The following is a 22,134-nucleotide window of genomic DNA, read 5'->3' on the forward strand; positions in this document are numbered from 1 at the left end:
GAAGAGAGCCAGAGAAAGAAAGAAAGAGAGAGAGAAAGAAATAGAGAAAGACAGACAGAAAGAAAGAAAGAGAGAGACAGGAAGAGAGCCAGAGAAAGAAAGAAAGAGAGAGAGAAAGAAATAGAGAAAGACAGACAGAAAGAAAGAAAGAGAGAGACAGGAAGAGAGCCAGAGAAAGAAAGAAAGAGAGAGAGAAAGAAATAGAGAAAGACAGACAGAAAGAAAGAAAGAGAGAGACAGGAAGAGAGCCAGAGAAAGAAAGAAAGAGAGAGAGAAAGAAATAGAGAAAGACAGACAGAAAGAAAGAAAGAGAGAGACAGGAAGAGAGCCAGAGAATGAAAGAAATAGAGAAAGACAGACAGAAAGAAAGAAAGAGAGAGACAGGAAGAGAGCCAGAGAATGAAAGAAATAGAGAAAGACAGACAGAAAGAAAGAAAGAGAGAGACAGGAAGAGAGCCAGAGAAAGAAAGAAATAGAGAAAGACAGACAGAAAGAAAGAAAGAGAGAGACAGGAAGAGAGCCAGAGAGAGAAAGAAATAGAAAAAGACAGACAGAAAGAAAGAGAGAGACAGGAAGAGAGCCAGAGAAAGAAAGAAAGAGAGAGAGAAAGAAATAGAGAAAGACAGACAGAAAGAAAGAAAGAGAGAGACAGGAAGAGAGCCAGAGAAAGAAAGAAAGAGAGAGAGAAAGAAATAGAGAAAGACAGACAGAAAGAAAGAAAGAGAGAGACAGGAAGAGAGCCAGAGAAAGAAAGAAAGAGAGAGAGAAAGAAATAGAGAAAGACAGACAGAAAGAAAGAAAGAGAGAGACAGGAAGAGAGCCAGAGAAAGAAAGAAAGAGAGAGAGAAAGAAATAGAGAAAGACAGACAGAAAGAAAGAAAGAGAGAGACAGGAAGAGAGCCAGAGAAAGAAAGAAAGAGAGAGAGAAAGAAATAGAGAAAGACAGACAGAAAGAAAGAAAGAGAGAGACAGGAAGAGAGCCAGAGAAAGAAAGAAAGAGAGAGAGAAAGAAATAGAGAAAGACAGACAGAAAGAAAGAAAGAGAGAGACAGGAAGAGAGCCAGAGAAAGAAAGAAAGAGAGAGAGAAAGAAATAGAGAAAGACAGACAGAAAGAAAGAAAGAGAGAGACAGGAAGAGAGCCAGAGAAAGAAAGAAAGAGAGAGAGAAAGAAATAGAGAAAGACAGACAGAAAGAAAGAAAGAGAGAGACAGGAAGAGAGCCAGAGAAAGAAAGAAAGAGAGAGAGAAAGAAATAGAGAAAGACAGACAGAAAGAAAGAAAGAGAGAGACAGGAAGAGAGCCAGAGAATGAAAGAAATAGAGAAAGACAGACAGAAAGAAAGAAAGAGAGAGACAGGAAGAGAGCCAGAGAATGAAAGAAATAGAGAAAGACAGACAGAAAGAAAGAAAGAGAGAGACAGGAAGAGAGCCAGAGAAAGAAAGAAAGAGAGAGAGAAAGAAATAGAAAAAGACAGAAAGAAAGAAAGAAAGAAAGAGAGAGAGAGAGAGACAGGAAGAGAGCCAGAGAAAGAAAGAACGAGAGAGAGAAAGACAGACAGAAAGAAAGAAAAGGAAAAAGGAAAGGAAGAAAAACAAAAAAAAAAAAAAGAAGGAAGAGAAAGGAAGAAAAAAAAAATGAAAAAGGAAAAGGGTGAGAGTGAAAAAGAAAGAGCGAAAGTGGAAAAGGGGGTGAAAAACAGAGTGAAAAAAAGAAAAAAGAGTTGGAGTGGAAAAGAAAGGACATTCGGGAGGGGCGGTGCTGCCTAAGGTGCTTCCGCGCCCAGGAGCGAAGGAGCCGTTTGATCCCCCGGCGGGACCGCAGCTCCCGGTGGCGGAAAACGGAGCGGTGGCTGTCAGTCCGAGACTACAACTCCCGGCAGGCCCTGCGGCCGTAAAGCGCGGCGTCTGACGCAACGGCCGACGCGCCATATGAATGGCTGGCGGGCCGAGGCGGCCGCGCGCCGGGGGAGCGGGCTGGGCGCGGGGAGCTCCCGGCGCCTCTCCCGCGCGGGACGGAGCCGCGGCAGCGACGCTGGAGGGGCGAAGCCTCCGGCCGGCCGCCCGCACGGAGCCGAGCGGCGCGGAAGGGGCGTCCGCCCGGTGCCTCGGCCTCGCTCAGCGGTCCCGGTGGCGGGGGCTCAGCTCGGGCGGGGCGCGCTGCCGCCCGCCGATGGCGGAGCGCCAGGCGGTGCTTTGCTGCCGTGGGCCGGGAGCTGCAGGAGCCGCCCCGGGCGAGCGGCGCCGGGCGCTGCCGCGGTCACTGTGCGGCGGCTGGCGGAGGCGCGGGAGCCGCCGAGCTGCAGCCGTGTCCCTCGGGCTGCTGCCGCTGCTGCGGGCGGGGGCGGACGAGCGGCTGGAATGACACGGCTGCTGAGTGCCTCAGTGCTCGTGGCTCTTTCTTCCACGCAAACAGATGGAGCGGCATCGCTGAGCAGTAAAACACAGCGATGGCCCGGAGAATGGCGAGCGCAAGGAGTGCGCGGGCTGGATCCTTCTGCTGGCACAGGTGCGATTCGCAAACTCAGCCCCTTGTGCCCCTACCCTCCCGACCCCCAGGGGAAATGCTCTCCAGCCTCGAGCTGCTGCAAGACAAAACGTGTGATTTGACACTAGGGTCCGGAAAAGGTTTCCGTTTAGATTAGCAAATGCCTCAATTGTTCTTGGTTACATCCTAGGATCGGTTTTAGGCAGTGACTTTATACCGCTTGTCGGATTTTTCTTGTGCAATGGTAAGAAAATAGGCAGGTCTGATACTGGTTTCGCTTTTTTTCTACTTCATGTTCCATGAGCTGCTTTTATCCAAGCAATTGTTTTAAAGTTCTACTGTAGGCGTTTCTGGTTCACTTTTTTTTTTCTTTGCAGCACCCGTGACTTTTTTTTTTTTTTTTTCTCTAAATCGGCAGCAAATATAGCTGAGTAAAATTACCTTGGTTTTCTTCCTTCTTAAATGTTTTTATTGATAATCCTATTTGAATATGCAGAACAAGTGGGTATGTCCTGTAATATATCCTAGCTTTTCTTGTTTACAGGGTACTCAGAAAATACTTTTCCCTTAGAGTCCCACTGAAACATTCTCAGTGCAATCTCCGTTAAGGTATGTGTTTACAAATAAGCCACCATCAGCTGAGATATTTGCCTGTGTACCTTTTCCTGTAATTCAGAGCTTGCGTTCTGTGGTTTTTATGATAAACCTATCAAACTTGCGAAACTGTTTTGCAAGTCTTAATCGTTGAAGGCAGCAAGAAGTGGTTTAAAAGCCTGTTCTTGAGCAGACAAAGGGAAAAAGTGTGAATTTGATGCTGAACTTGTCCTTTTTCATTTGACTTGCCTTGAATGATTTAGGAAGAGAGAGAACTAGAAAAAAGAGAGAAATAGAATTGGTTCTTGGGCCCTCCTAAAATGCTCCCCGTGATTCTGTGTGGAGCCAAAGTGAAGGGTGATGGAACAGAGCCCTGTGCTTTAGAAGGAAATCAATTTCAACCTGATCTCCACCCTGAGTCTCCCTAATTTCTGTTTTTAAAATGCAAACTAAGTTTAGGAAGTGTTGGAAGTTAGTATTTTGGGGAAGAAATGGCAGTTGCACCAACCGTTCCATTTCCCAGAGGCTCTGGGAACGATTCATTTTGTAAGCGCTGTAACTGCAATCGGTTGGTGGTTCGGGGTTGGAATGTGCACTTGCCCTCCTCTAAAGCACTCGTTCGTTTGCATTTCAGTGCCAGGAGTCTTGAGAAACTGGAGAAGAGCCCAAGAGACATTTTTCATCCTGAGATACAAAAGGTAGGAAGTGACTTTTTTTTGTTTGGTTCTTTTTCTTTATGATTTCCTGGAAACAGAAGTAATTAAGTATAGATACTACTGGTTTGTTTCTTCCAGTAGCTAATAATAATAATTACAATAACAATAACAATAACAATAATCTAATACTACTTAAACTGTCTCTTTATCCATTGAACTGGCCATTTCAAATCCAAACTTCTAAACACAAATAAAACCATCATCCTTGTAGAATCTTTAATAGGAGGGGGCTAAAGATGCTGTTTTTGTTGACAGGATTTATTGGTTCTTGAAGGGCAAGAGGTGAGTACAAGCCTAACTACTTCTTGCTCACAGACCCGTCCGGTGAGTACAGCTTTGTATTTTGATGGGCTTTTGATGACTTCTAAATCAATTGCTCGTTACAGTAAAAAGAAGTAATGTTTTTTTGAACCTGACAGCAAAAATAACTTGAAGCACCAACTTAATAATAATTGATCACCCATCTAAGTTAATGGTTTTATGCTATACTATCAAAGTTTAAAGGTAAATTATCGTGTAGTAGGAGATAGTATAAAATGTATGTTCTGATGTGTAGGATGTATGCAAAGATTAGAGGACCCAAATTGTTATGTCTTCTGTTTGACTGTTTACCAAATAATATTTGGTTTTATTTTCCAGGGATCGGTGAATTTTAAATTTGGAATCCTCTATGCTAAGGATGGTCAGCTTACAGGTGATGAAATGTTCAGTCATGGTGAGTTTTCCACCTTCTCCTTAATTGTTTTGCTCATCTGAAAAAAAAAAAAAAAAAAAAAAGGTATGTTTATTATTTGTTACCCTGTTCTGTCCGTTTCCTCAGTATTTGCTGGAGCTCTGCTTACCCAAGCTTTGGGTAAAACAAGCTTTGGGTTCCTTCTGTCCCACTGGGTGTTGCCCAGTTTGGTTGCATCTGGTGAAATTCACCCTGAGCCCTTACAGAACCAGCTCAAACCACGTGAGAGCCATTCGCAGCTCTCTCAGGACACCCGGAGGAGGATGGGTGACGTTTCTGAGCATCTGGCAAGTGTACTTCTATCAAAACTCGGCCTGTGACATTTCTGGGGAAAACCCTTCTGTATCCTGGAGGGTTCCTCAAACTCTGTTGAGGATCCAGTTAGCAGTTGCTTACCTGGATGGTTCCAGCTCCTCAAGTTAACACTTGTACTCTTGCCCTGTAGTTTAGATCTATTGTAGTTTTGTTATTTTGCACGATTTTACGTCTTTGGAAAATAACGTGCGTTTCACTCTTTGGAACCTCTCGGATCATTCTTTGGTGCAGCACCACCTAATGGGACACTTGGCTGCTGTGCTGAAGGGCTTGGTTACTAGGATTGTAAATCCCGGAGAGTTTGTAAGTCTTCTGTCCCCAGGGAGGTATCACGCTTTGTTCACTCTGTTTGTCAGGTGCTGCTTCTCGTCGGAAGTATTAACTTCAAACTGCCCTGTTCTTTTTTTAACTTTTTTTCCTGGTTCTCTCCGTAGGGCAGGGAAGGACTCTCGTATCCTGGTCGTCAGACTCAGCGCTGCCCGAGAAGATACAGAGAGTGTAAAAATCATAAGAAGCAAATAGGACTGCAGAGGAAACAAACTGGAGAGAACAAAAGGTGATATTGTTCTCCTTAGCCTGGATTAGAAACATCCCCTGTGCTTTGATGCCGGTGGCTGCCAGGGGCTCGTTAGGTCTTTTTAGGCAGGTGTAGGTGTTCACTTGTAGGTTCTATTTTTTGGCAAAGGACCATGAGAGAAGTTTATTTCTACATCCAAATAAACATTCATCTTAGCTGAACATAACCTGTCATCCCATTTCTGACGTTAAGGACTCCTGTATAAATACTTGGGGAGGTTTTCTTTGTCGTTTCTGAATGGTTCCATTTTGGTTCCATCTACCTGCCGGATACTTGAACGAGTCTGAGGTGGTTTAATTGCATACTGCTTCCTTGAAATTCTGTTGGTCTCTGCTTGGAACCCTTCTTGTAGTGCTCAATGAAAGACTTCTGATGGTGTTTTCTTGCCTGTTTGTGTTTAAGGTCGTGCTCTGATGCATTTACAGAAACCATGGCAGGAGAGAGTCAGCTGCTGGAGAAGAGGAGACAGTATTATCCCTGTGCAGCATAGAACTGCGCTACTGCTGTGTCATCAGCTGTGTCTGCACTGAAAGTAGCCACCTTCACTTGTAGGTAGCTCCTTGGTGCTTTAGGACACGCTGAGGGATTTATTCCTTTTGGGATCCACGATGAGAATTCCCAAGAGAGGTAGTAATAAGGTATGAGATTGGAAAAAAGCCTGTGTCCTTGGAATGTTGTTGTTGTCGTCAAAAGTTAATTTTTCCTTCTTTCTTAGCCAATAGTCAGCTTTTTGCTTTATTTTTTGTGGGATCCGTACTTGATTGTTTAAAAAATGGCTTCAAAATAACTGCAGCGGCTGGCCACCAGGACCTTGTTCAGATTTGCCTATTTGCTTGTAGCTAAAACGTTTCCATATTGTTTCTCGTTCTATTGAAGAAACTGCTGCCCAGTCAACTAAGACCTGAACATCTATCTGTCTAGGACATGGGGAGAGGATTTAGGTCGTGTCTTTGTTTCCAGAAAAAAGTTCCAGTGTAGTTTCTAACTAGAGGAAAAGGGGGGGTGAAGACTCGGGGCTCTGATGCCGTTGGGGGCACCCCGAGGTGCCCAGGAGAGGGAGCCCCACTGTGGTGCAGGAGCAGGTATGTTATCACGTACTAGAGAGCAAATGATAAATAGAAATAGGAAAATTATAAATATAAAAATATTTTTTAAATCGTTAAAGAAAGCGGTTCTTTTTACTTGCCAGTAGGCAGGGTTTTGATGATAAAAATGATAAATACAAAGAATATGAAGGTAGAAATCTAAGTCTAGAAATATATCATAAATACGTACAGATAAAGTTTAAAACTAGAAGAAAAAATCAGTTGCAGCAGTAGATACGATACATAATATAAATAATACTTTAAATACATGTCTAGAATTTTATAGATATTATAGATAATTATTAATAGATTGCATCAAAAGAAACCATATATATAAATGTGAGTATAACTATACAAAGTATAAAAATATTTCGATACCGTTTAAAAGAAGGTGTTTTCGTGTATTTTTTTGGTTAGAGATGGGGTTTTTATTTGGATTAATAGAAGTATTCTAGAAATATAAATCTAACTATAGAAAGATACAATCGATAGAGAAAGATATTTCTAAAAACACAACCGAACGACGCCGCCTTCGGGGGAATCGCACGAGCTCGGCCGAAGCAAGGCGAGAGCGGCCGACCCTGACGGCCTCGAGCGAACCGGGGCGAGCGGAGCCGAGGCGCGCCCAAGGCACAGAGCGGCTGGGAGTTGGGCCGAAGCGAGGCGAGCTCTGCCGAAGAGGCGAATGCAGGCGCCAAGAGCCGAGTTGAGGCGACAAGAGCCGACTCGAGCCGAGCGTCTCCGGAGCGAGCCGAGCTCCGCCGAGCGCAGCATCCCGGGCAGGGCGAGGCGCCGGGCCGGGCTCGGGGTGCAGCCGGGGCTCTGGGGGGCTTCCCCGCCTGTCCCTCTCTCTAGCCCTCCTTCCTTCTCCCTGTATTCGCCTTCTCTCGCTCCCTTTCCCCCATTCCCTCTCCCCCCACAAACCCGGCTCCTTCCTGTCCTGTCCCTAGCCCGCTACTCCCTTCTGTTCCCCCTCTCTCCTTCCTCTGCCCAGCCTCCCTGTACCCTCGTCCCGGGCTTTCCCTTCCCGTCCCGCTTTCCTGCACAGCCCGAGCTCCCTCGCCGCCCTTTCTCATGCCCTGCTCTCGCTCCTCTCTTCCCGTGCCCCCTTTCCTTCTTTGCCCCGCAGCCGCGGGGCTCGGGCTGCCGGAGAGTAAAGCCCCGAGGGCCGGAGCCCGGCGGCCCTGGGCCCTTGCAGGAGTCCCCGCGCGGGGCCGGAGGCTCTCGGCGGATCCCCCCGTGCCGCTCAAGCAGCCCGGCCGACAGCGCCGGAGCTGCGGCTTTGCCGGCATCGCGCTGAGAGCGGCCCCCGCCCTGTGCCGGGCCGTCCCCGCCGTCTGTGCCGCTCCCTCTCTCGCTGCCCCCGGCCCGTGACAGCGAGGCTGGGCAGGAACCTCAAGCCTTCTGGGGGCTGCCCCCGCTTTCTTGTTGCAGCAGAATCCCTTGCTGGGGCCATGCACGTGTGGGAAGGGCTTGGGGGAAGCGCTGCGCTGCTGTCCAGGGCAGTCGGATTCGTTCTGAGCCTTCTTTGGGGGTCAGGAAAAGGGAGGGGGGTGAAGACTCGGGGCTCTGATGCCGTTGGGGGCACCCCAAGGTGCCCAGGAGAGGGAGCCCCACTGCGGTGCAGGAGCAGGTGGGGGGCGGGCGAGGGGCGGGGGTCACGCTGGGTGCCGTCCCCCAGAGGGACCCAAAGCTGCCACCAAATGCACAGGGAGGGGTGAGTGGGTGTAGGATGCTAAAACCTGGCAAGGCGTTCGGTTTTCTAGGTATTGCTAAAGAATAGGAATTGGTCTCTAAACTCAGCTGGGGAGAAACCCTCTCTACGCACTCATTTGTTTCCAGGAACGTAGAAGGTTCCAACTGGAGATGGGTAGTAGTTCTGAAGATATTGCCGTGAGGTTTTGATCTAGGAACGGACCGAGCTGTGCCCTGGAACCCTCAGAACAGCTGCAGGGGCTGAAGGCGATAGAAAGGGCTCTCTGGCACCTTTTGCCTCCGTTCTCTGCCAGCGCCCAAATCGTGTCGCAGTCCCGGAAGAGGCGCTTGTCATCCCGAGAGCCAAAAGGAAGACGTGTAAAATCCCAGCTCTGCCTTGGGTTTCGTGTGGGTTTTGTACTTCGTATTGATGTCATTCCAGAGAGCAAGGAAAGAAGAAATGTGACCGGGTCCCACTATTACTGTGTGAAGGCTTTCTTGAAAGGCTGCTGTATTTCTATTGTCTTTTTCCACTCCAAGCTTGACTTTTGCCCTCGTTTTTCGAGCTCTGCTGCATTGGGTGTCCCAAGGAGGGCGGGGTTCCTCAGCAGGGCTCTTAGGAGGTGGCGCTGATTCTGCTTTTTCTGAAGGCGTCTCAAAGCGTGCTACCAGAATGACAGTTTTGTGCACTGGAAAGCTTTCCCTCAGTGCCATCAGCGCACGTCTGTGTCTGAATTGTGGAAGCAGACGGACTAAGAACAGCCAGCACCCGGAGCAGATGTCTGTTGGCTCTGTGTCTGTGAGAAGCGGGCTGTGTGCTGGACGGGGAGAGGCGCTGTTGGAGAGTGGCATCAGCGCCAGGTGTGAGCTGTGAGGATGATGGGGGGCTCGGAGCAGCCCCAGGTGTGAGCTGTGAGGATGATGAGGGACCGGCTCCTGCCGGGGGGGGGGGGGGTGGGGGGGCGAGGCTGTTTTAGGGGGAGGCTTCGCCTCAGCTCCCTTTTGCATGGAGCTGCTGAGAAGAGGGGTTCATGGGGGGCTCCCGGGGCTGTCTCATGGAAGGACTGCGAGAGCTTCTCGCAGCGTCTGGGCGAACACCTGGATACGCGCTTGGATACGCGGAGCATCGCTTCAAGGAGGTGCCGAGGGACGAATCTTTGTGCCGGGAAGCAGCAGCCGAACGGGTGAGCGCGTGTGGATTTGGAGCGGGGACTTTGGTCCTTTCCCTTTTCGATTTGATCTTGGCAGTCCCCCCTCCCCGGTTCCCCAGGACCAAAAACGGAGCTTGTGAAGACAAAAGAAGGAGAGGCAAGCAGCTACTCTCCTAATATTGTCTGTGTTCGAACTGGGAGGGATCCGCCTTCACCTGCGGTTCGAAGGGTGTTGATGGAAGGAAAACCTGCCTTTTTCCCGGCTGTTAGGGGTATCCCAGGGGTGACAGGGAATCCCTGCGTTCCATTTGAACGGGAATGGGCAAAGTATTGTTGTCATCTGATGGGTTTGATTTGAAGGCAGCCAGCCCATTTTCATCATCCTAAGGTTTAAATGGAGGGGACAGCGCTGGTGTCCCTCCTTTGCAAGGGTTTGAATTGAGGTCCAAATCCCCCTTTCCACACGGCTTGAAGGATTTCATTGGAGGAAAGCCCCTTCTTTTCTGCTCTCCCAGGGGATGAACTTGAAGGGGAGAACCCATTTCTTTGCCCTTGTTGAAGCGAGGTGAGCGCCGCCCGCGGCGTCAGTTTCGGGGTTCAGTTGCGGGAAGCCGCAGCTCTGGCAGCGTTTGCAGGGCTGCAGTCGGGGCTGTGCCGCTGCATTTGAGGGCGCTTCTTGTGGCCGCGGCCCGGGCCGGAGCGTTGCCGCTCGGGAGCGCTGCCGGCCCGGGCCGGGCGGTTGCCGAGGCGCACGGGGAATTTGGCGCGGCAGCGGCGGAGCCGCTCTGCCGGTGCGAGCCGCCGTGCGGAGCCGAGGGCGGCTGGCGCCGGGCCGGCCGAGGGCGGCAGAGGCGGCGCGGGCGCTGCTGCGCCGGCCCGGCCGGTGCCCGCCGCTCTGTCCGCTCCGGGCGCGGGGCTCGGGCGCCGCCGGGGTCCCCCGGGCAGGGGGAGCGGGCGGGGGCGGGGGGGTCTCCGGGGCGGCGCCGCCCCTGCGCGCCGGAGGAGCCGCTTTGCCGCCGGGAGCCGCGCTCCGTCCGGGGCCGGCAGCGCGGGGTTCGGCTGCCGCAAGTTCTTGGGTGTCGTGGTTCGGAGGTGCTCTGTAGGGATCGATCGCACGGTTTTGTGTGGGTCGCAGTGGGTGTGCGCTAAGGGCTCTGGCGTTCTTCCTGACCGGTACGGTTCTCGGTTCAGGTGGTGACGATAAAGGTTTGGTTTGAATCGAGTTCTGTAGTCGGATATTTTTTTTGCCGGGCTATTCTGTTTTTAAAGGCGTGCAATGGTTTCTACGGGTCGTTGCGCGAAGCAGCGGCTCGGATTTTAATTCTGTCGCGGTGGCTTTTATTAGCGTGGGCGTGTAGCGTTTGTTTCGGTGGGTTCGAGGTGGCGTCGTGTCGTTAATAGCAGCGGGGTTTTTAAAATCTCTCTAATTGCGTTCGTGTTTATCGTCTTCCAGGGCTTTTATTGATTTGGTTTGTTTGATTGTAGTGTATGTTGTATTGTTACGGGATCATTTGGGAGATATTGTTAATGGTTACGTTTCTCTTTAGGCTTTGTGTTTATTTCTGGGTGGTATTTTTATTTTGATCGAACGAGGCTCTATGCGTTTATTCTTCAGCTGGGAATAATTTTTTGTTGTAAATTAAAGTTGATTTGGTTTGGGGGACTTTTGTTTTACAAATGTATTTTCTTTTGGTTTTTTCCTTTTTCTTTTTTTTTCCTTTTCGTTTTTTGTTGTCCTTCGACGTATTTGGTGGTTGTTGATCAGTTTTATTTTTGGGAACGTGGGTATTTATATGGTGGGTCTTTTTAAGTAGTTGTTTGTTTTTGTTGTTTTTTTTTTTTTTTTTAATTTGGGTAGTTATTTTCTTATTTTTTAGTGGTTGAGATTTTTTGTTTTTTTTTTTCTATTTCGTTCATTAGTTCGCTTTCTAAAGTTCTTTTGACAGAGTATTGCTTATTCTTTGAGTTAGTGTAGATGTAGAATTTTGGTTAGTTTTTAAAATGACGTTCAGGGTCAGTGGCACTGATTGGAGTTGAGCGAGTTGGTTTGGGTTTTTTTAGAGGCTTTTGTGATTTGCTGCGTGTGTTTCTCCAGGGTTTTCTTTTCGTTTGGTTCCATTTTTCTGATGTGATGAGAACTGTCAGTGAAAAGAGTGTTGTGTGTTTTTTTCGCTGGCAGTTGTTTGGCTGGTGGAGGTATCTTGATGGTTTTGGAAGACATTGGTGGGAATTCGATGCTGTTTGTTTTGTCCTTGTATTTAGGAATTGGATTTTAAATGTAAAATTCTAAGGATAGCTATCTTTAAACAAAACAAGTAGATGTGCAGAAATGGGAATAAACTTTTATTTTGATCTATTCGATCTATATTTAAAATTTAACAGGTAACATAAGTCATGATATATTCCAATAAGATATTGTATTTTTTAATAGAGCGTTGTGTATGTTTATAGATATATCAATAGAGATGATAAATATAAACACAGCTCAAAGGAAATTTTAAATATAGAAATGTGTTGCGAATCTATGCAGATATATATATATAAAATTATTAAAGGATTGTAAATCTAAAGTGACATAAATCCATACAACACGTAATACAAGTGATACTGTATATATCTTATTATGATCTATTATAGGAAATAGCCATAAATCTAGTACATCACTATGATATAATATCTAAAACATTATAGATATGGTAAATGTAAATACAACAATATTATTAAAAGTAGTTTAAAAGAAAGGATGGTTTTGTTTTGTACTTGGCAAAAGCAGGGGTTTTATGATAAAAACTACAAATACAAATGATAGAAAGGTAGAAATCTACTTGTAAAAATATCTCATGACTACTTCAAGATGGATATAAAAATTGAAAATATTAGAAAAAAGAAGTTGTAGCAGTAGATTTGGTACATAATAAAAATAATAATTTATCTATATGATGTGAATAATATATATGTGATATGTAATTATGAAGAGAATGCATCAGTATAAACTGTGACTATAAAAGTGAATATAATTATGCAAGCTATAAATATAAAACTATTTCAATATAGTTTAAAAGAAGGGTTTTTTGGTATTTGTTTGGTTAGAGATGGGATTTTTTTTGGAATAATAAAAGTATGATAGAAATCTAAATCAAAGTATAGAAATATGCAATCAATATATAATGATATTGATAAAACCACAAAATATGAATAAATACAGATAATAGGAATAGGCATAATAGATTGTATAAACGACGTAACACATCAATGTCCGGTATAAATATGCGTGTGAATAGAACTAGGAAAACTAGAACTATAAAATTTATTTCAAGAAGGCTTGAAAGAAAGGGGGCTTATTTGGTTCTTGTTTGGTAAGAGGCAGGTTTTTGGCATTTATTTTAGAGGAGTTTTTTGCGGGGGGGAATCGCCCCTGTTCTTTTTTGCCGCCTTGGCTGCCCACAGCCCCAAGGCGCGCGGCGCCCCCGGCTGGGGTGGGCAGCAGTGCTGCCGCTTTGTGGGCAGAGCGCGGTACTGCAGCCCGCCGCCGCCAGGCAGCCCTCTTGGGCGTGGCGCGTGGCGGAGTTTGTTTGACCTTCTAAAAATGGCGGCCAAAAGGGCGGGAAACCGGAGGACCCCGGTGTGTCTATCCGGACTGCCTGCACGGAACACCGACGCCGCCACGGCCCCTGCGGAATTTTTGTGGCGTTTTAGGTGTACCCGAGACGGGCTGTGCGGTCAGCGGCGCCGCGGGTGGGCGTATTTCGGCGGTTTTCTGACCGGCATCTGAGTAACCGCCTCTCTCGGCCGAGAGGGGGGGGGAGGGGGGGGGGGGGGGGGGGTTCTCCCACGGCCGCCATGTTGGGAGTGGCGCGTCACCAATGTCGCGGGAGTTTGTTTGACCTTCTCAAAATGGCGGCCAAAAGGGCGGGAAACCGGAGGACCCCGGTGTGTCTATCCGGACTGCCTGCATGGAACACCGACGCCGCCGCGGCCCCGACGAGATTTTCTGTGGCGTTTCAATTGCGATGATGGCATTCCGGTTCGCCTGCAGGGTTCGGCGTCGCGGGAAATCGTTTCTAGGGCTCGAGGTGGGTGTCGGCATTTTGATCAGGCAGCTGGCAAAACGCCTACGCCTTGGGGTCTTTCCAAGGGGCGCTGGGGGCGTGGCCGGGGCGGGGCGCCGTGTTGACGAGGTGACGTCATTAGGCGGCACTCTGCCTGCAGTGCGCCGATGCCGACGGCAGGGGGCGCTGTGCCTGCAGTGCGCCAAAGCAGGCGGCAGGGGGCGCTGTGCCTGCAGTGCGCCCATGCAGACGGCAGGGGGCGCTGTATAAATAGAGTATTAAGTATAAACTATCTAGAAGAAGAAATAAAAGCTCTATGTCACCTGCAGCTGTAGAAAATTTCAGGCTCCCATGGAGGAAATAGTTTTCCTAAAATCATTACCGTTTTGGGGTTTTTTGCACTCCCCGGTAGCCTGAATGTTTCTACTGCTGCTTTTTTATTCTAAAGCTAGAATGGAAAGCCAAGATTAGAAATAGAGAGAGAAAAAGAGAGAAAGAAAGAGTGAGAAAGAAAGAGAGACAGAAAGAGAGAAAGAGAGAAAGAAAGAGAGACAGAATGAGAGAAAGAGAGACAGAGAGAAAGACAGAAAGAAAGAAAGAAAGAGAGACAGAATGAGAGAAAGAGAGACAGAGAGAAAGACAGAAAGAAAGAAAGAAAGAGAGACAGAATGAGAGAAAGAAAGAGAGACAGAGAGAAAGACAGAAAGACAGAGAGAAAGAAAGAGAGAAAGAAAGAGAGACAGAGAGAAAGACAGAAAGACAGAGAGAAAGAAAGAGAGAAAGAAAGAGAGACAGAGAGAAAGACAGAGAGACAGAATGATAGAGAGAAAGAAAGAGAGACAGAGAGAAAGACAGAGAGACAGAATGAGAGAAAGAGAGAAAGAGAGACAGAGAGAAAGACAGAGAGACAGAATGAGAGAAAGAGAGAAAGAATGAAAGACAGAGAGAAAGAAAGAGAGACAGAATGAGAGAAAGAGAGAAAGAAAGAGAGACAGAGAGAAAGACAGAAAGAGAGACAGAATGAGAGAAAGAGAGAAAGAAAGAGAGACAGAGAGAAAGACAGAAAGACAGACAGAATGAGAGAAAGAGAGAAAGAAAGAGAGACAGAGAGAAAGACAGAAAGACAGACAGAATGAGAGAAAGAGAGAAAGAAGGAGAGACAGAATGAGAGAAAGAGAGAAAGAAGGAGAGACAGAGAGAAAGACAGAAAGACAGACAGAAAGAAAGAGAGAAAGAAGGAGAGACAGAATGAGAGAAAGAGAGAAAGAAAGAGAGACAGAGAGAAAGACAGACAGAATGAGAGAAAGAAGGAGAGACAGAGAGAAAGACAGACAGAATGAGAGAGAGAAAGAAGGAGAGACAGAAAGACAGACAGAATGAGAGAAAGAGAGAAAGAAGGAGAGAAAGAGAGAAAGACAGAAAGACAGACAGAATGAGAGAAAGAGAGAAAGAAGGAGAGACAGAGAGAAAGACAGACAGAAAGAAAGAAAGAGAGAGACAGGAAGAGAGCCAGAGAAAGAAAGAAAGAGAGAGAGAAAGAAATAGAGAAAGACAGACAGAAAGAAAGAAAGAGAGAGACAGGAAGAGAGCCAGAGAAAGAAAGAAAGAGAGAGAGAAAGAAATAGAGAAAGACAGACAGAAAGAAAGAAAGAGAGAGACAGGAAGAGAGCCAGAGAAAGAAAGAAAGAGAGAGAGAAAGAAATAGAGAAAGACAGACAGAAAGAAAGAAAGAGAGAGACAGGAAGAGAGCCAGAGAAAGAAAGAAAGAGAGAGAGAAAGAAATAGAGAAAGACAGACAGAAAGAAAGAAAGAGAGAGACAGGAAGAGAGCCAGAGAAAGAAAGAAAGAGAGAGAGAAAGAAATAGAGAAAGACAGACAGAAAGAAAGAAAGAGAGAGACAGGAAGAGAGCCAGAGAAAGAAAGAAAGAGAGAGAGAAAGAAATAGAGAAAGACAGACAGAAAGAAAGAAAGAGAGAGACAGGAAGAGAGCCAGAGAAAGAAAGAAAGAGAGAGAGAAAGAAATAGAGAAAGACAGACAGAAAGAAAGAAAGAGAGAGACAGGAAGAGAGCCAGAGAAAGAAAGAAAGAGAGAGAGAAAGAAATAGAGAAAGACAGACAGAAAGAAAGAAAGAGAGAGACAGGAAGAGAGCCAGAGAAAGAAAGAAAGAGAGAGAGAAAGAAATAGAGAAAGACAGACAGAAAGAAAGAAAGAGAGAGACAGGAAGAGAGCCAGAGAAAGAAAGAAATAGAAAAAGACAGACAGAAAGAAAGAAAGAGAGAGACAGGAAGAGAGCCAGAGAAAGAAAGAAATAGAGAAAGACAGACAGAAAGAAAGAAAGAGAGAGACAGGAAGAGAGCCAGAGAAAGAAAGAAATAGAAAAAGACAGACAGAAAGAAAGAAAGAGAGAGACAGGAAGAGAGCCAGAGAAAGAAAGAAAGAGAGAGAGAAAGAAATAGAAAAAGACAGACAGAAAGAAAGAAAGAGAGAGACAGGAAGAGAGCCAGAGAAAGAAAGAAAGAGAGAGAGAAAGAAATAGAGAAAGACAGACAGAAAGAAAGAAAGAGAGAGATAGGAAGAGAGCCAGAGAAAGAAAGAAAGAGAGAGAGAAAGAAATAGAGAAAGACAGACAGAAAGAAAGAAAGAGAGAGACAGGAAGAGAGCCAGAGAAAGAAAGAAAGAGAGAGAGAAAGAAATAGAGAAAGACAGACAGAAAGAAAGAAAGAGAGAGACAGGAAGAGAGCCAGAGAAAGAAAGAAAGAGAGAGAGAAAGAAATAGAGAAAGACAGACAGAAAGAAAGAAAGAGAGAGACAGGAAGAGAGCCAGAGAAAGAAAGAAAGAGAGAGAGAAAGAAATAGAGAAAGACAGACAGAAAGAAAGAAAGAGAGAGACAGGAAGAGAGCCAGAGAAAGAAAGAAAGAGAGAGAGAAAGAAATAGAGAAAGACAGACAGAAAGAAAGAAAGAGAGAGACAGGAAGAGAGCCAGAGAATGAAAGAAATAGAGAAAGACAGACAGAAAGAAAGAAAGAGAGAGACAGGAAGAGAGCCAGAGAATGAAAGAAATAGAGAAAGACAGACAGAAAGAAAGAAAGAGAGAGACAGGAAGAGAGCCAGAGAAAGAAAGAAAGAGAGAGAGAAAGAAATAGAAAAAGACAGAAAGAAAGAAAGAAAGAAAGAGAGAGAGAGAGAGACAGGAAGAGAGCCAGAGAAAGAAAGAACGAGAGAGAGAAAGACAGACAGAAAGAAAGAAAAGGAAAAAGGAAAGGAAGAAAAACAAAAAAAAAAAAAAAGAAGGAAGAGAAAGGAAGAAAAAAAAAATGAAAAAGGAAAAGGGTGAGAGTGAAAAAGAAAGAGCGAAAGTGGAAAAGGGGGTGAAAAACAGAGTGAAAAAAAGAAAAAAGAGTTGGAGTGGAAAAGAAAGGACATTCGGGAGGGGCGGTGCTGCCTAAGGTGCTTCCGCGCCCAGGAGCGAAGGAGCCGTTTGATCCCCCGGCGGGACCGCAGCTCCCGGTGGCGGAAAACGGAGCGGTGGCTGTCAGTCCGAGACTACAACTCCCGGCAGGCCCTGCGGCCGTAAAGCGCGGCGTCTGACGCAACGGCCGACGCGCCATATGAATGGCTGGCGGGCCGAGGCGGCCGCGCGCCGGGGGAGCGGGCTGGGCGCGGGGAGCTCCCGGCGCCTCTCCCGCGCGGGACGGAGCCGCGGCAGCGACGCTGGAGGGGCGAAGCCTCCGGCCGGCCGCCCGCACGGAGCCGAGCGGCGCGGAAGGGGCGTCCGCCCGGTGCCTCGGCCTCGCTCAGCGGTCCCGGTGGCGGGGGCTCAGCTCGGGCGGGGCGCGCTGCCGCCCGCCGATGGCGGAGCGCCAGGCGGTGCTTTGCTGCCGTGGGCCGGGAGCTGCAGGAGCCGCCCCGGGCGAGCGGCGCCGGGCGCTGCCGCGGCGGCTGGCGGAGGCGCGGGAGCCGCCGAGCTGCAGCCGTGTCCCTCGGGCTGCTGCCGCTGCTGCGGGCGGGGGCGGACGAGCGGCTGGAATGACACGGCTGCTGAGTGCCTCAGTGCTCGTGGCTCTTTCTTCCACGCAAACAGATGGAGCGGCATCGCTGAGCAGTAAAACACAGCGATGGCCCGGAGAATGGCGAGCGCAAGGAGTGCGCGGGCTGGATCCTTCTGCTGGCACAGGTGCGATTCGCAAACTCAGCCCCTTGTGCCCCTACCCTCCCGACCCCCAGGGGAAATGCTCTCCAGCCTCGAGCTGCTGCAAGACAAAACGTGTGATTTGACACTAGGGTCCGGAAAAGGTTTCCGTTTAGATTAGCAAATGCCTCAATTGTTCTTGGTTACATCCTAGGATCGGTTTTAGGCAGTGACTTTATACCGCTTGTCGGATTTTTCTTGTGCAATGGTAAGAAAATAGGCAGGTCTGATACTGGTTTCGCTTTTTTTCTACTTCATGTTCCATGAGCTGCTTTTATCCAAGCAATTGTTTTAAAGTTCTACTGTAGGCGTTTCTGGTTCACTTTTTTTTTTCTTTGCAGCACCCGTGACTTTTTTTTTTTTTTTTTTCTCTAAATCGGCAGCAAATATAGCTGAGTAAAATTACCTTGGTTTTCTTCCTTCTTAAATGTTTTTATTGATAATCCTATTTGAATATGCAGAACAAGTGGGTATGTCCTGTAATATATCCTAGCTTTTCTTGTTTACAGGGTACTCAGAAAATACTTTTCCCTTAGAGTCCCACTGAAACATTCTCAGTGCAATCTCCGTTAAGGTATGTGTTTACAAATAAGCCACCATCAGCTGAGATATTTGCCTGTGTACCTTTTCCTGTAATTCAGAGCTTGCGTTCTGTGGTTTTTATGATAAACCTATCAAACTTGCGAAACTGTTTTGCAAGTCTTAATCGTTGAAGGCAGCAAGAAGTGGTTTAAAAGCCTGTTCTTGAGCAGACAAAGGGAAAAAGTGTGAATTTGATGCTGAACTTGTCCTTTTTCATTTGACTTGCCTTGAATGATTTAGGAAGAGAGAGAACTAGAAAAAAGAGAGAAATAGAATTGGTTCTTGGGCCCTCCTAAAATGCTCCCCGTGATTCTGTGTGGAGCCAAAGTGAAGGGTGATGGAACAGAGCCCTGTGCTTTAGAAGGAAATCAATTTCAACCTGATCTCCACCCTGAGTCTCCCTAATTTCTGTTTTTAAAATGCAAACTAAGTTTAGGAAGTGTTGGAAGTTAGTATTTTGGGGAAGAAATGGCAGTTGCACCAACCGTTCCATTTCCCAGAGGCTCTGGGAACGATTCATTTTGTAAGCGCTGTAACTGCAATCGGTTGGTGGTTCGGGGTTGGAATGTGCACTTGCCCTCCTCTAAAGCACTCGTTCATTTGCATTTCAGTGCCAGGAGTCTTGAGAAACTGGAGAAGAGCCCAAGAGACATTTTTCATCCTGAGATACAAAAGGTAGGAAGTGACTTTTGTTTGGTTCTTTTTCTTTATGATTTCCTGGAAACAGAAGTAATTAAGTATAGATACTACTGGTTTGTTTCTTCCAGTAGCTAATAATAATAATTACAATAACAATAACAATAACAATAACAATAATCTAATACTACTTAAACTGTCTCTTTATCCATTGAACTGGCCATTTCAAATCCAAACTTCTAAACACAAATAAAACCATCATCCTTGTAGAATCTTTAATAGGAGGGGGCTAAAGATGCTGTTTTTGTTGACAGGATTTATTGGTTCTTGAAGGGCAAGAGGTGAGTACAAGCCTAACTACTTCTTGCTCACAGACCCGTCCGGTGAGTACAGCTTTGTATTTTGATGGGCTTTTGATGACTTCTAAATCAATTGCTCGTTACAGTAAAAAGAAGTAATGTTTTTTTGAACCTGACAGCAAAAATAACTTGAAGCACCAACTTAATAATAATTGATCACCCATCTAAGTTAATGGTTTTATGCTATACTATCAAAGTTTAAAGGTAAATTATCGTGTAGTAGGAAATAGTATAAAATGTATGTTCTGATGTGTAGGATGTATGCAAAGATTAGAGGACCCAAATTGTTATGTCTTCTGTTTGACTGTTTACCAAATAATATTTGGTTTTATTTTCCAGGGATCGGTGAATTTTAAATTTGGAATCCTCTATGCTAAGGATGGTCAGCTTACAGGTGATGAAATGTTCAGTCATGGTGAGTTTTCCACCTTCTCCTTAATTGTTTTGCTCATCTAAAAAAAAAAAAAAAAAGGTATGTTTATTATTTGTTACCCTGTTCTGTCCGTTTCCTCAGTATTTGCTGGAGCTCTGCTTACCCAAGCTTTGGGTAAAACAAGCTTTGGGTTCCTTCTGTCCCACTGGGTGTTGCCCAGTTTGGTTGCATCTGGTGAAATTCACCCTGAGCCCTTACAGAACCAGCTCAAACCACGTGAGAGCCATTCGCAGCTCTCTCAGGACACCCGGAGGAGGATGGGTGACGTTTCTGAGCATCTGGCAAGTGTACTTCTATCAAAACTCGGCCTGTGACATTTCTGGGGAAAACCCTTCTGTATCCTGGAGGGTTCCTCAAACTCTGTTGAGGATCCAGTTAGCAGTTGCTTACCTGGATGGTTCCAGCTCCTCAAGTTAACACTTGTACTCTTGCCCTGTAGTTTAGATCTATTGTAGTTTTGTTATTTTGCACGATTTTACGTCTTTGGAAAATAACGTGCGTTTCACTCTTTGGAACCTCTCGGATCATTCTTTGGTGCAGCACCACCTAATGGGACACTTGGCTGCTGTGCTGAAGGGCTTGGTTACTAGGATTGTAAATCCCGGAGAGTTTGTAAGTCTTCTGTCCCCAGGGAGGTATCACGCTTTGTTCACTCTGTTTGTCAGGTGCTGCTTCTCGTCGGAAGTATTAACTTCAAACTGCCCTGTTCTTTTTTTAACTTTTTTTCCTGGTTCTCTCCGTAGGGCAGGGAAGGACTCTCGTATCCTGGTCGTCAGACTCAGCGCTGCCCGAGAAGATACAGAGAGTGTAAAAATCATAAGAAGCAAATAGGACTGCAGAGGAAACAAACTGGAGAGAACAAAAGGTGATATTGTTCTCCTTAGCCTGGATTAGAAACATCCCCTGTGCTTTGATGCCGGTGGCTGCCAGGGGCTCGTTAGGTCTTTTTAGGCAGGTGTAGGTGTTCACTTGTAGGTTCTATTTTTTGGCAAAGGACCATGAGAGAAGTTTATTTCTACATCCAAATAAACATTCATCTTATCTGAACATAACCTGTCATCCCATTTCTGACGTTAAGGACTCCTGTATAAATACTTGGGGAGGTTTTCTTTGTCGTTTCTGAATGGTTCCATTTTGGTTCCATCTACCTGCCGGATACTTGAACGAGTCTGAGGTGGTTTAATTGCATACTGCTTCCTTGAAATTCTGTTGGTCTCTGCTTGGAACCCTTCTTGTAGTGCTCAATGAAAGACTTCTGATGGTGTTTTCTTGCCTGTTTGTGTTTAAGGTTGTGCTCTGATGCATTTACAGAAACCATGGCAGGAGAGAGTCAGCTGCTGGAGAAGAGGAGACAGTATTATCCCTGTGCAGCATAGAACTGCGCTACTGCTGTGTCATCAGCTGTGTCTGCACTGAAAGTAGCCACCTTCACTTGTAGGTAGCTCCTTGGTGCTTTAGGACACGCTGAGGGATTTATTCCTTTTGGGATCCACGATGAGAATTCCCAAGAGAGGTAGTAATAAGGTATGAGATTGGAAAAAAGCCTGTGTCCTTGGAATGTTGTTGTTGTCGTCAAAAGTTAATTTTTCCTTCTTTCTTAGCCAATAGTCAGCTTTTTGCTTTATTTTTTGTGGGATCCGTACTTGATTGTTTAAAAAATGGCTTCAAAATAACTGCAGCGGCTGGCCACCAGGACCTTGTTCAGATTTGCCTATTTGCTTGTAGCTAAAACGTTTCCATATTGTTTCTCGTTCTATTGAAGAAACTGCTGCCCAGTCAACTAAGACCTGAACATCTATCTGTCTAGGACATGGGGAGAGGATTTAGGTCGTGTCTTTGTTTCCAGAAAAAAGTTCCAGTGTAGTTTCTAACTAGAGGAAAAGGGGGGGTGAAGACTCGGGGCTCTGATGCCGTTGGGGGCACCCCGAGGTGCCCAGGAGAGGGAGCCCCACTGCGGTGCAGGAGCAGGTATGTTATCACGTACTAGAGAGCAAATGATAAATAGAAATAGGAAAATTATAAATATAAAAATATTTTTTAAATCGTTAAAGAAAGCGGTTCTTTTTACTTGCCAGTAGGCAGGGTTTTGATGATAAAAATGATAAATACAAAGAATATGAAGGTAGAAATCTAAGTCTAGAAATATATCATAAATACGTACAGATAAAGTTTAAAACTAGAAGAAAAAATCAGTTGCAGCAGTAGATACGATACATAATATAAATAATACTTTAAATACATGTCTAGAATTTTATAGATATTATAGATAATTATTAATAGATTGCATCAAAAGAAACCATATATATAAATGTGAGTATAACTATACAAAGTATAAAAATATTTCGATACCGTTTAAAAGAAGGTGTTTTCGTGTATTTTTTTGGTTAGAGATGGGGTTTTTATTTGGATTAATAGAAGTATTCTAGAAATATAAATCTAACTATAGAAAGATACAATCGATAGAGAAAGATATTTCTAAAAACACAACCGAACGACGCCGCCTTCGGGGGAATCGCACGAGCTCGGCCGAAGCA

General features: G+C 45.9%; 3 long non-coding RNA genes across 3 annotated transcripts; all 3 read left to right on the forward strand.

Annotated features, from left to right (window-relative positions):
- The first annotated feature begins 2,336 nt into the window (after positions 1 to 2,336).
- Positions 2,337 to 3,777, forward strand: LOC136555463 (uncharacterized). The gene is made up of 3 exons (XR_010783492.1): positions 2,337 to 2,505; positions 3,029 to 3,093; positions 3,713 to 3,777. It is a non-coding gene; the product is annotated as an uncharacterized lncRNA (long non-coding RNA).
- A 13,635-nt stretch (positions 3,778 to 17,412) lies between these two features.
- Positions 17,413 to 18,848, forward strand: LOC136555415 (uncharacterized). Its single transcript, XR_010783486.1, has 3 exons — positions 17,413 to 17,575; positions 18,100 to 18,164; positions 18,784 to 18,848. It is a non-coding gene; the product is annotated as an uncharacterized lncRNA (long non-coding RNA).
- A 589-nt stretch (positions 18,849 to 19,437) lies between these two features.
- LOC136556225 (uncharacterized) lies at positions 19,438 to 21,961 on the forward strand. The gene is made up of 3 exons (XR_010783591.1): positions 19,438 to 19,582; positions 20,344 to 20,465; positions 20,889 to 21,961. It is a non-coding gene; the product is annotated as an uncharacterized lncRNA (long non-coding RNA).
- The last annotated feature ends 173 nt before the right edge of the window (positions 21,962 to 22,134 follow it).

The sequence above is a fragment of the Molothrus aeneus genome, chromosome 4, assembly GCF_037042795.1.
Source record: "Molothrus aeneus isolate 106 chromosome 4, BPBGC_Maene_1.0, whole genome shotgun sequence".
Taxonomy (NCBI): domain Eukaryota; kingdom Metazoa; phylum Chordata; class Aves; order Passeriformes; family Icteridae; genus Molothrus; species Molothrus aeneus.